Source organism: Sphaeramia orbicularis, chromosome 13 (assembly GCF_902148855.1).
Source record: "Sphaeramia orbicularis chromosome 13, fSphaOr1.1, whole genome shotgun sequence".
Lineage (NCBI taxonomy): Eukaryota > Metazoa > Chordata > Actinopteri > Kurtiformes > Apogonidae > Sphaeramia > Sphaeramia orbicularis.
Genome location: NC_043969.1, coordinates 53,251,445 through 53,264,652, shown reverse-complemented (window position 1 = coordinate 53,264,652; position 13,208 = coordinate 53,251,445). Strand labels below are relative to the sequence as shown.

General features: G+C 42.1%; 1 long non-coding RNA gene across 1 annotated transcript in view; it reads left to right on the top strand.

The window, feature by feature from the left end:
* Nucleotides 1–619: 619 nt before the first annotated feature.
* The window catches only part of LOC115432265 (uncharacterized), a 14,073-nt gene continuing 1,484 nt past the window's right edge, over nt 620–13,208 (top strand). Inside the window, exons 1-2 of the long non-coding RNA XR_003937181.1 lie at nt 620–645; nt 3,857–3,940. This is a non-coding gene — a long non-coding RNA (uncharacterized LOC115432265). The remainder of the gene's footprint in view (nt 646–3,856; nt 3,941–13,208) is intronic.

The window sequence follows — 13,208 nt, the reverse complement described above, 5'->3', positions numbered from 1 at the left end:
ACAAACACAGTTCACTCTGCTGTCTGACAGCAGCTGGAACAGACACCGGTGGAAACGGCAGCAGCTCCTTCCTTCTATGCACATTCCTTCTGCCGTTTCCGGTTTCCGCCGTTTCCGCGTTTCAGCAGTTTACGCGTTTCAGCCGTTTACGCGTCATGTTTCATCCATATAATATCATATGCTAGCTCTGCTGCTGTCAGGGTAGCGGCGCACGCCTTCGTTTCCCACAATGCACAGCACGACAAAATTCCTCAGACGCCCAGTTTCCTCCTGACTGTGTTTGAAAACACATGGTTTGTTTGTGGTGGATGGAACTGAGAAAGAAGAAGTGTATTTATGGTGTGTATTTTATAGTGTGTATATGTGTGTGTGTGCGCAGCTGGAGGAACAGCTGAGTCGTCTACAGAGGGAGAAGAACGAACTCCAGTCCAGGATGGAAGAGGACCAGGAAGACCTGAACGAACTGATGAAGAAACACAAGGCAGCAGTGGCACAGGCAGGACACACACACACACACATATACACACTAAAAACACACACCCTAACACAAGGCAGCCGTGGCACAGGCAGTGACACACACACACACACACACACACATAACACACTAAAAACACACACACTAAACACAAGGCAGCAGTGGCACAGGTAGGACACACATACATACACAAACATTAAAAACACACATACACACACATTAAAACACACACACACATTAAACACACACACACATTACACACACATTAAACCACACCCACACATAAAAACACACACACATACACTACACACATACATCCACACAATTAAACACACATGCACACACACCATTAAAAACACACATACACACACATTAAACACACACACACATTAAAAAACACACACATACACACACATACATACACACACATTAAAACCACATGCACACACACACACATGTAAAAACACACATACACACAATTAAACACACACCACACATTAAAAACACACACATACACACACATACATACACACCACATTTAAACACACATGCACACACACACATTAAAAACACACATACACACACATTAAACACACACACACATTAAAAACACACACATACACACACACACATTAAACACACATGCACACACACACATTAAAACACACACACACACTTAAAAACACATGCACACACACACATTAAAAACCACACACAACATTAAACACACATGCACACACACACATTAAAAACACACACACACATTAAACACACACACACATTAAAAACCACACATACACACACATACATACACACACATTAACACACATGCACACACACACATTAAACACCACAGACACACACATTAAAACACACACACTTACACACACATTAAAAACACATACACACGCACCTGGGAAAACCACACATAAAATAATACACACACGCACATAAATTAAACACAACACACACACAAAAACGCACACACATTAAAAAACACACTATAAACATACGCAAAGACACACATAATAAATTAAAAAACACACACAAAAACACAAATACACATTAAACACACACACACACAAAACACACAAATGCACACAAACACATGACACACATGGAAAAACACACACCAATGCACACACAAACACACATGCAAAAACACACACAAACACAAGTAAACACACACACATTAATAACACACACACAAATACACACAGGTTCATAATGTGCAGTTCAGTGCAGGTTTTAACTCTTTGTGCATGAATTATGAAAAAAAGTATCTAGATTTTTTTAGATGATTTTATTTGTCAAAATGAGGCTAAAGTTTGAAATGCATTTAAATTGGTTTTCCCCCTGGTGTAAGACATCAGCACACTTACAGTTTGTGTTTTTTATGCTAGCGCTGTCATATCTGCACATGTTTTCAGGCCTGTGTCGTATCATCTAAACCTAATCCAGAGCTGACTGGTGAAAGCTCCACTTCCATTTTCAGGCTTTAACACTGAGCCTGTGAGCGGCCAGCACATGGAGTCAGTTTAGAGGAGCAATGGTGTTCAGCAGCACCAGTGGACCCCCCACCACACCCCACCCCACCCCCACCCCGTTAGTTTTAATGGAGTATGGATGTGCAGACGAGACGCAACTGAAAGAAAAGTGGAGTGAAAGAGTGTTTCTGTTCTGTCGCTGATGGAAGGTATGAGTGATCTGCCTGCACCGTCCGAGGCTAAATGGAAGCAGCTGAAAAAAAAAAAAAAAAAGAACAGTCGATATTTCGCACAGGTCACAGTGAAATCAGATGGATCGGAACAGTTTCAGGATCGGATACAAGATCGGATAAATGCGATCTGGACGTTCAGACTGAAGTCACATTGGAAAATATTAGATACAGATCAGATGTAGGACCACATATGAAAGTGGTCCAGTTCAGATGTAGGACCACATATGAAAGTGGTCCAGTTCAGATGTAGGACACATATGAAAGTGGTCCAGTTCAGATGTAGGACCACATATGAAAGTGGTCGGTCAGTTTAGGACCACATATGAAAGTGGTCCGGGTCAGATTTAGGACCACATATGAAAGTGGTCCGGGTCAGATTTAGGACCACATATGAAAGTGGTCCAGTTCAGATGTAGGACCACATATGAAGTTGTCCAGTTCAGATGTAGGACCAAGATGAAAGTGGTCGGGTCAGATTTAGGGACCACATATGAAAGTGGTCCGGGTCAGATTTAGGACCACATATGAAAGTGGTCCCAGTTCAGATGTAGGACCACATATGAAAGTGGTCTGGCGTCAGATTTAGGACCACATATGAAAGTGGTCCAGTTCAGATGTAGGACCACTTATGAAAGTGGTCCGGGTCAGATTTAGGACCACATATGAAAGTGGTCCGGGTCAGATGTAGGACCACATCTGAAAGTGGTCCGGGTCAGATTTAGGGACCACATATGAAAGTGGTCCGGGTCAGATGTAGGACCACATATGAAAGTGGTCCGGGTCAGATTTAGGACCACATATGAAAGTGGTCCAGTTCAGATGTAGGACCACTTATGAATGGTCCGGGTCAGATTTAGGATCACATACGAAAGTGGTCCGGGTCAGATTTAGGACCACATATGAAAGTGGTCCGGTCAGATTTAGGACCACATATGAAAGTGGTCCGGGTCAGATTTAGGACCACATATGAAAGTGGTCTGGGTCAGATTTAGGACCACATATGAAAGTGGTCCAGTTCAGATTTAGGACCACATATGAAAGTGGTCTGGGTCAGATTTAGGACCACATATGAAAGTGGTCTGGGTCAGATTTAGGACCACATATGAAAGTGGTCCAGTTCAGATTTAGGACCACATATGAAAGTGGTCTGGGTCAGATTTAGGACCACATATGAAAGTGGTCTGGGTCAGATTTAGGACCACATATGAAAGTGGTCTGGGTCAGATTTAGGACCACATATGAAGTGGTCTGGGTCAGATTTAGGACCACTATAAAAGTGGTCTGGGTCAGATTTAGGACCACATATGAAAGTGGTCTGGGTCAGATTTAGGACCCATATGCAAGTGGGTCTGGGTCAGATTGGGTGTAGGACCACATATGAAAGTGGTCTGGGTCAGATTTTAGGACCACATATGAAAGTGGTCTGGGTCAGATTTAGGACCACATATAAAAGTGGTCTAGGTCAGATTTAGGACCACATATGAAAGTGGTCTGGGTCAGATTTAGGACCACATATAAAATTGGTATGGGTCGTCCAGTTTTCAGGTCTCAGTCTTAAATCTTTCCTGTGCTTTGGTTTGTGTGTGTCATGTTTTTCTGCTCTCTGACTTTGTTTCTCCTCTTTTGTTGTTTTTTTTTTTTTTTTTTTTTGGTGCCTACAGTCCGCTCAGAACCTGGCCCAGATCAGTGACCTACAAGCCCAGCTGGAGGAGGCCCTCAAGGAGAAGCAGGATGTTCAGGAGAAGGTGAAAATGTGGCTTATTTATTTTTTTTTTGCCGTTAGCGTCCTGCGCAGACAGTGACGAGGACGGTAGTGACATTTGGAGTGGGTTTAAAGGAGATGTTTGAGGTTACAGTGTCAGACTCTTAAAACACAGCCCTGACCTTATGGATGTGGACACATGCACGGTCGCACTTCTACTCAAAGTTTAGGCTTTACTTTAAACATTAGCAGTGTGTTAGCGGCTGTGTTAGCGGTGTGTCACTGTAATAGCTGCTATAGTGTTAGCGTAGTTTTATTTCGAGCACACAGACCAGGGCTCTGCAACCTTTAGTATCAGTCATGAACCACTTTTGCCCCCCCCCCCCCCCCCACCCCCCCCTCCACCAAAAAACACAGTCTGGAGCTGCAAAATAATACCACAGCTTATAAACTTTAAAGGTTTTAATCTGTTTTTGTACATTTTATCTGTTCCAACCACTGAACAAAGTGCAGTGGGAATGGATTCTGGAGTATGATTACTCTAAAAGTACATCAGTAAAAGTAGTTCATAGTATTTGTTCTAATAGTATATGAAGGACTAATGCCAAAAGTACCAAATTCACAAGGTACTTATTGGAAAAATTAATTTTATTGCTTCATTGAATTTAATCTTAAAGCCTATTTCAGACAAAAAAAAAACAAAGACTTTTGGAGCTTGGAAGGGATTTTGGAGTATGATTACTCCAAAAGTACACAGTAAAGTAGTTCATAGTATTTGTACTAATAGTATCTAAGACTAATGCCAAATTACCCAATTCATGAAAGTACTTGTTGGAAAAAATAATTTTATTCATCATTGAATTTAATGTTGTACAGTATTTCATAGGAAAAAAAAAACAGTTTTGTAGCTTGAAGTGGATTTTGGAGTATGATTACTCCAGAAGTACAAATGATTATTTCCCTAGAAGAATTGAATTCCAGCAGAAATCTGCACAAATACCAAACACGTTTGTATTTGATCCCAACAGGATCTAATGTTCTATCATAAAATGTTCAAACTGTGTTCAAACTGAAATTGGGTTTTACAGACATTCCAGTTTCAGATCCTGTTCAAATGTTCAATTCTATTAGTTCACAACTAACATCAAACAGGATTGGAGTTCAATCCAAACAAAGGAACGAACATTATTGAATAAAAGAGTGTGAAAAAATAATAAATGAAAATAAACAAAAAACACCCAAAAATGAACCTCCACAATAACTGCATTTGAATAAATATCTAAAATGTCGATCCAGTACTTTAAAGGGAGCAGAAGAACTACGTAGGTCTGGGTAGTCTGAGGTCAAAGGTCATAATTACACTCATTATGGATTCAGTCAAACGGTGGAAGTTGCTTCAGATGAACGTCATCAGCGCCTCAGCTAAATGCATTCACATCGAACATTGTGTGATTAGTGGATAATTAGCCGTACTTTTTATTTAGGACATGAACAGAGGGTCAGATGTTTCCAGTTGTGAAAAGCGGACTTTGAATGCATTTACAAAGGTTAACTTCATTACACCGTCATAGATGTTCTCCAAAAAAAACCCTTTAAGGCCAGTGTTCGACACCACCACTCTTCGTGTAGAAACAGTCTGAGTTCCAGATCAGGGAACTTTATTGTCTTCATTACAAAACAACAGAACAGCAGAGCCTCACCTGAGCAACCAAGGACGAGAAGACTGGATTCAAACAGACGAGAATGACCTGGAAACAAGGAAGAACATGGAGAGGTTTTCCAACTGATTTAACAAGTACTGCTGTGAGTTCAAAATACCACAGACCCTGGAGACCACACTGGACCTGACAGACCCTGGGAGACCACACTGGACCTGACAGACCCTGGACCTGACAGACCCTGGAGGACCACACTGGACCTGACAGACCCTGGAGACCACACTGGACCTGACAGACCCTGGAGACCCACACTGGACCTGACAGACCCTGGACCTGACAGACCCTGGAGACCACACTGGACCTGACAGACCCTGGAGACCACACTGGACCTGACAGACCCTGGAGACCACACTGGACCTGACAGACCCTGGAGACCACACTGGACCTGACAGACCCTGGAGACCACACTGGACCTGACAGACCCTGGAGACCACACTGGACCTGACAGACCCTGGAGACCACACTGGACCTGACAGACCCTGGAGACCACACTGGACCTGACAGACCCTGGAGACCACACTGGACCTGACAGACCCTGGAGACCACACTGGACCTGACAGACCCTGGAGACCACACTGGACCTGACAGACCCTGGACCTGACAAACCCTGGAGACCACACTGGACCTGACAGACCCTGGAGACCACACTGGACCCGACAGACCCTGGAGACCACACTGGACCTGACAGACCCTGGAGACCACACGGACCTGACAGACCCTGGAGACCACACTGGACCTGACAGACCCTGGACCTGACAGACCCTGGAGACCACACTGGACCTGACAGACCCTGGAGACCACACTGGACCTGACAGACCCTGGAGACCACACTGGACCTGACAGACCCTGGACCTGACAAACCCTGGAGACCACACTGGACCTGACAGACCCTGGAGACCACACTGGACCTGACAGACCCTGGAGACCACACTGGACCTGACAGACCCTGGAGACCACACTGGACCTGACAGACCCTGGACCTGACAGACCCTGGAGACCACACTGGACCTGACAGACCCTGGAGACCACACTGGACCTGACAGACCCTGGACCTGACAGACCCTGGAGACCCACTGGACCTGACAGACCCTGGACCTGACAGACCCTGGAGACCACACTGGACCTGACAGACCCTGGAGACCACACTGGACCTGACAGACCCTGGAGACCACACTGGACCTGACAGACCCTGGAGACCACACTGGACCTGACAGACCCTGGACCTCACAGACCCTGGAGACCACACTGGACCTGACAGACCCTGGAGACCACACTGGACCTGACAGACCCTGGACCTGACAGACCCTGGAGACCACACTGGACCTGACAGACCCTGGAGACCACACTGGACCTGACAGACCCTGGACCTGACAGACCCTGGAGACCACACTGGACCTGACAGACCCTGGAGACCCACACTGGACCTGACAGACCCTGGAGACCACACTGGACCTGACAGACCCTTGACCTGACAGACCCTGGAGACCACACTGGACCTGACAGACCCTGGACCTGACAGACCCTGGAGACCCCACTGGACCCTGACAGACCCTGACCTGACAGACCCTGGAGACCACACTGGACCTGACAGACCCTGGAGACCACACTGGACCTGACAGACCCTGGACCTGACAGACCCTGGAGACCACACTGGACCTGACAGACCCTGGACCTGACAGACCCTGGAGACCACACTGGACCTGACAGACCCTGGAGACCACACTGGACCTGACAGACCCTGGAGACCACACTGGACCTGACAGACCCTGGACCTGACAGACCCTGGAGACCACACTGGACCTGACAGACCCTGGAGACCACACTGGACCTGACAGACCCTGGAGACCACACTGGACCTGACAGACCCTGGACCTGACAGACCCTGGAGACCACACTGGACCTCAGAGGTGAAACCTTAGAGAACCCTGGAGACCACATTGGACCTCAGATGGCGGACTCACTGAATCTACTCACTGCATGCAGAAATGACCAAAAACGGTCACTTGCCTGATAAAGGCTTAAAGGCTCTTTCGTCCCACTGGACCTGACAGACCCTGGACCTGACAGGACCCTGGAGACCACACTGGACCTGACAGACCCTGGAGACCACACTGGACCTGACAGACCCTGGAGACCACACTGGACCTGACAGACCCTGGACCTGACAGACCCTGGAGACCACACTGGACCTGACAGACCGTGGAGACCACACTTTGACCTGACAGACCCTGGAACCTGACAGACCCTGGAGACCACACTGGACCTGACAGACCCTGGAGACCACACTGGACCTGACAGACCCTGGAGACCACACTGGACCTGACAGACCCTGGAGACCACACTGGACCTGACAGACCTGGAGACCACACTGGACCTGACAGACCCTGGACCTGACAGACCCTGGAGAACCACACTGGACCTGACAGACCCTGGAGACCACACTGGACCTGACAGACCCTGGACCTGTGCAGACCCTGGAGACCACACTGGACCTGTACAGACCCTGGACCTGACAGACCCTGGAGACCACATTGGACCCTCAGATGGCGGACTCACTGAATCTACTCACCTGCATGCAAGAAATGACCAAAAAACGGTCACTTGCCTGATAAAGGCTTAAAGGCTCTTTCGTCCCACTGGACCTGACAGACCCTGGACCTGACAGACCCTGGAGACCACACTGGACCTACAGACCCTGGAGACCACACTGGACCTGACAGACCCTGGAGACCACACTGGACCTGACAGACCCCTGGACCTGACAGACCCTTGAGACCACACTGACCTGACAGACCCTGGACCTGACAGACCCTGGAGACCACATTGGACCTCAGATGGCGGACTCACTGAATCTACTCACTACTGCAGGAAAATGACCAAAAACGGTCACTTGCTGATAAAGGCTTAAGGCTCTTTCGTCCCACTGCGTCCCGCCTTCATCCTCTGTTCCTTCAGTGTGTTCCAGTGTCCAGTCCCGCCCATTTCTAAGCCCCTCCCCTCTGTACCTTTGACTTTCCATTGAGTCTGTTGACGAGTACTCCTCCACTAATTGATGTGTCGTTCAAACGGAGTCGGCGGCGGCGCTCGTATACGACACAGTGCCGACTCGCTTTCCTAACTCCGACAAGCAATAATGCTGAACATGGCTGCGCTGTCACCCCCCCCCACCCCCACCCCCCCCCCCAACTGCTGCCGCCACCGCAGGAAACACCAACCAGCCGCAGCATGTGACCAATCAAACAAGAGCCAGATTAACCAGAACCCCCCCCCCCCCCCCCCCCAACTGATATGTGTATGAGCTGACACGTACATGAAGATACACACCTGACACATCTGTCCGTGAACACACACACACACACAGACACACACACACTGAACGTACTGTACACTGTAAAAAAAAAAAAAGTTTAAAAAAAAAGGGTATTATTTCAGCAGCTGGGGAAAAAATACTGTAAAAATAACGAAAATAACCATCTCATAAAAATACGGTAATTTTCCATCATTCAATACAGTTTTTTGCTCTAACTTTACATGAGATTTTGCATATTTTTAGGACTTTTTAATGTTTAAGTAAAGAATATTTACATGTATTAAAACAATCCAATTCCCTATAAATATATATATATATAATTTTCAGTGAGACTCAGTTGTCCAATCCACTGATAAAAACTGTATTTGGACAGTTTATCAGTGCTTATACATGTTATACATTCACAAAAATACATTTATTCAACATTTTGGTTGTGAAACCTCCTGTAATTACACAAGATATTTGTCAATGAACAAACAAGTCTGGTTCAACTGACAGAACTAATACTTCTGTTACCGTTAACTGTCAGTAATTTTATCTCTTTTTTTTTTTTTTTTTGAACAGTATTAAACTTTAAATTAACAGTTTAATCTCATAAATAGAAAAGAAATATTTGTGAAATTACCATACATTTGCAAATGTAACTATTTTTCTGTGAAAAAAGAAAAAAAAATTTTTTTTAAAAATGGAAATTTATGGTTATTCACTGTTAGTTTTTTCGTGTTCTTTTCCATTTGACATGTAAAATCACAGTCTGTTTTTGTCATTTCATTGATATTTTCCTGTATCTTCAAAATACAGGAAAAATCTGTCAAATAAACAGTAAAAATTCTGTTAAATTACAGATTTTTTTTTTTTTTTAACAGTGTAGTGTAATTTTTGCATTTCACAAATTCATCCCAGGGGCCGGACCGGACCCTTTGGCGCAGGGCCACTTTTGGCCCACGGGCCATATGTTTGACACCTGTGGTTTAGAGAATTCAGTCTTGTCTGGGATTTATTTGAATATGATGGCGAAGAAAATAAAAGATACAACAAAAGTAAAATTATACTAAAACTAAGCATTTAGAAAATGACGAAAACTAATGAAAACTGTCAAACCTGCTCTAAAAACGAATTAAAACTAATTGAATTAGAGGAAAAAAAAAGTCCAAACTAAATAAAACTAAACTGTAATGAAAAATCCAAAACTATTAGAACCTTGAGTCCAAAATGTTCATTCTGTTGTGTTTTTTTTTTTTGTCTGTATCAGGTCAGGTGTTTTCTCCTGATGAACCAGGGAGTTTGTTTGGGTCGTTAGTAGAAATTAAACTCTGAAAGCTGTGGTGTAAGACAAACTGTTCTGTTCCATCTGTGGCTATTTTTAAGCACCAAACATTTCCCGCAGACTTCCACATACATCACAGAGCTTCCCGTCCTGCTGTCAGAATATCAGACGTCTTACCCAGATGAGCAGGCGCCGGATTAAAGGACTGGAGAAAAAAAGAACGACATGCTGTCACAAACACACCGCATTATGGAAGTGATGTTAGATCACAAACAACTGTCACTGAGATGTCCAGTATTAGATGGTACAGTAGGTTACAGCAGCCCAGAGGTGCAACAGCCTAAAAAAATTATCCACTGTAAGAAAAAAAAGACTACAGCCCAAAAAATTATCCACTATAAGAAAAAAAGACAACAGCCCAAAAAATTATCCACTATAAGAAAAAAAAGACAACAGCCTAAAAAAATGATCCACTATAAGAAAAAAAGACAACAGCCCAAAAAATTATCCACTGTAAGAAAAAAAAGACAACAGCCAAAAAATTATCCACTATAAGAAAAAAAAGACAACAGCCCAAAAAATTATCCACTGTAAGAAAAAAAGACAACAGCCTAAAAAAATTATCCACTATAAGAAAAAGAGACTACAGCCCAAAAAATTATCCACTATAAGAAAAAAAGACAACAGCCCAAAAAATTATCCACTATAAGAAAAAAAAGACAACAGCCCAAAAAATTATCCACTGTAAGAAAAAAAGACAACAGCCCAAAAAATTATCCACTGTAAGAAAAAAAGACAACAGCCTAAAAAAATTATCCACTGTAAGAAAAAAAAGACAACAGCCCAAAAAATTATCCACTATAAGAAAAAAAAGACAACAGCCCAAAAAATTATCCACTATAAGAAAAAAAAGACAACAGCCTAAAAAAAATGATCCACTATAAGAAAAAAAGACAACAGCCCAAAAAATTATCCACTGTAAGAAAAAAGACAACAGCCCAAAAAATTATCCACTATAAGAAAAAAAGACAACAGCCCAAAAATTATCCACTGTAAGAAAAAAGACAACAGCCTAAAAAAATTATCCACTATAAGAAAAAGAGACTACAGCCCAAAAAATTATCCACTATAAGAAAAAAGACAACAGCCCAAAAAATTATCCACTGTAAGAAAAAAAAGACAACAGCCCAAAAAATTATCCACTGTAAGAAAAAAAAGACAACAGCCCAAAAAATTATCCACTGTAAGAAAAAAAAGACAACAGCCTAAAAAAATTATCCACTGTAAGAAAAAAAAGACTACAGCCCAAAAAATTATCCACTATAAGAAAAAAAGACAACAGCCCAAAAAATTATCCACTATAAGAAAAAAAGACAACAGCCCAAAAAATTATCCACTGTAAGAAAAAAGACAACAGCCTAAAAAAATTATCCACTATAAGAAAAAGAGACTACAGCCCAAAAAATTATCCACTGTAAGAAAAAAAAGACAACAGCCTAAAAAATGATCCACTATAAGAAAAAAGACAACAGCCCAAAAAAAATCCACTATAAGAAAAAAAAGACAACAGCCTAAAAAAATGATCCACTATAAGAAAAAAAGACAACAGCCCAAAAAATGATCCACTATTAGAAAAAAAGACAACAGCCCAAAAATTATCCACTATAAGAAAAAAGACAACAGCCCAAAAAAATATCCACTATAAGAAAAAAAAGACAACAGCCTAAAAAAATGATCCACTGTAAGAAAAAAAGACAACAGCCCAAAAAATTATCCACTATAAGAAAAAAAGACAACAGCCCAAAAAATTATCCACTGTAAGAAAAAAAGACAACAGCCTAAAAAAATTATCCACTATAAGAAAAAGAGACTACAGCCCAAAAAATTATCCACTATAAGAAAAAAAGACAACAGCCCAAAAAATTATCCACTATAAGAAAAAAAAGACAACAGCCCAAAAAATTATCCACTGTAAGAAAAAAAAGACAACAGCCCAAAAAATTATCCACTGTAAGAAAAAAAGACAACAGCCTAAAAAAATTATCCACTATAAGAAAAAAAAGACAACAGCCCAAAAAATTATCCACTATAAGAAAAAAAAGACAACAGCCCAAAAATTATCCACTATAAGAAAAAAAAGACAACAGCCTAAAAAAATGATCCACTACAAGAAAAAAAGACAACAGCCCAAAAAATTATCCACTGTAAGAAAAAAAGACAACAGCCCAAAAAATTATCCACTATAAGAAAAAAAGACAACAGCCCAAAAATTATCCACTGTAAGAAAAAAAGACAACAGCCCAAAAAATTATCCACTGTAAGAAAAAAAAGACAACAGCCTAAAAAAATTATCCACTGTAAGAAAAAAAAGACTACAGCCCAAAAAATTATCCACTATAAGAAAAAAAAGACAACAGCCTAAAAAAATGATCCACTATAAGAAAAAAAAGACAACAGCCTAAAAAAATGATCCACTATAAGAAAAAAAGACAACAGCCCAAAAAATTATCCACTGTAAGAAAAAAAGACAACAGCCCAAAAAAATTATCCACTATAAGAAAAAAAGACAACAGCCCAAAAAATTATCCACTGTAAGAAAAAAAGACAACAGCCTAAAAAAATTATCCACTATAAGAAAAAGAGACTACAGCCCAAAAAATTATCCACTAGAAGAAAAAAGACAACAGCCCAAAAAATTATCCACTGTAAGAAAAAAAAGACAACAGCCCAAAAAATTATCCACTGTAAGAAAAAAAGACAACAGCCCAAAATATTATCCACTGTAAGAAAAAAAAAGACAACAGCCTAAAAAAATTATCCACTGTAAGAAAAAAAAGACTACAGCCCAAAAAATTATCCACTATAAGAAAAAAAGACAACAGCCCAAAAAATTATCCACTATAAGAAAAAAAGACAACAGCCCAAAAAATTATCCACTATAAGAAAAAAAAGACAACAGCCTAAAAAATTATCCACTGTAAGAAAAAGAGACTACAGCCCAAAAAATTATCCACTG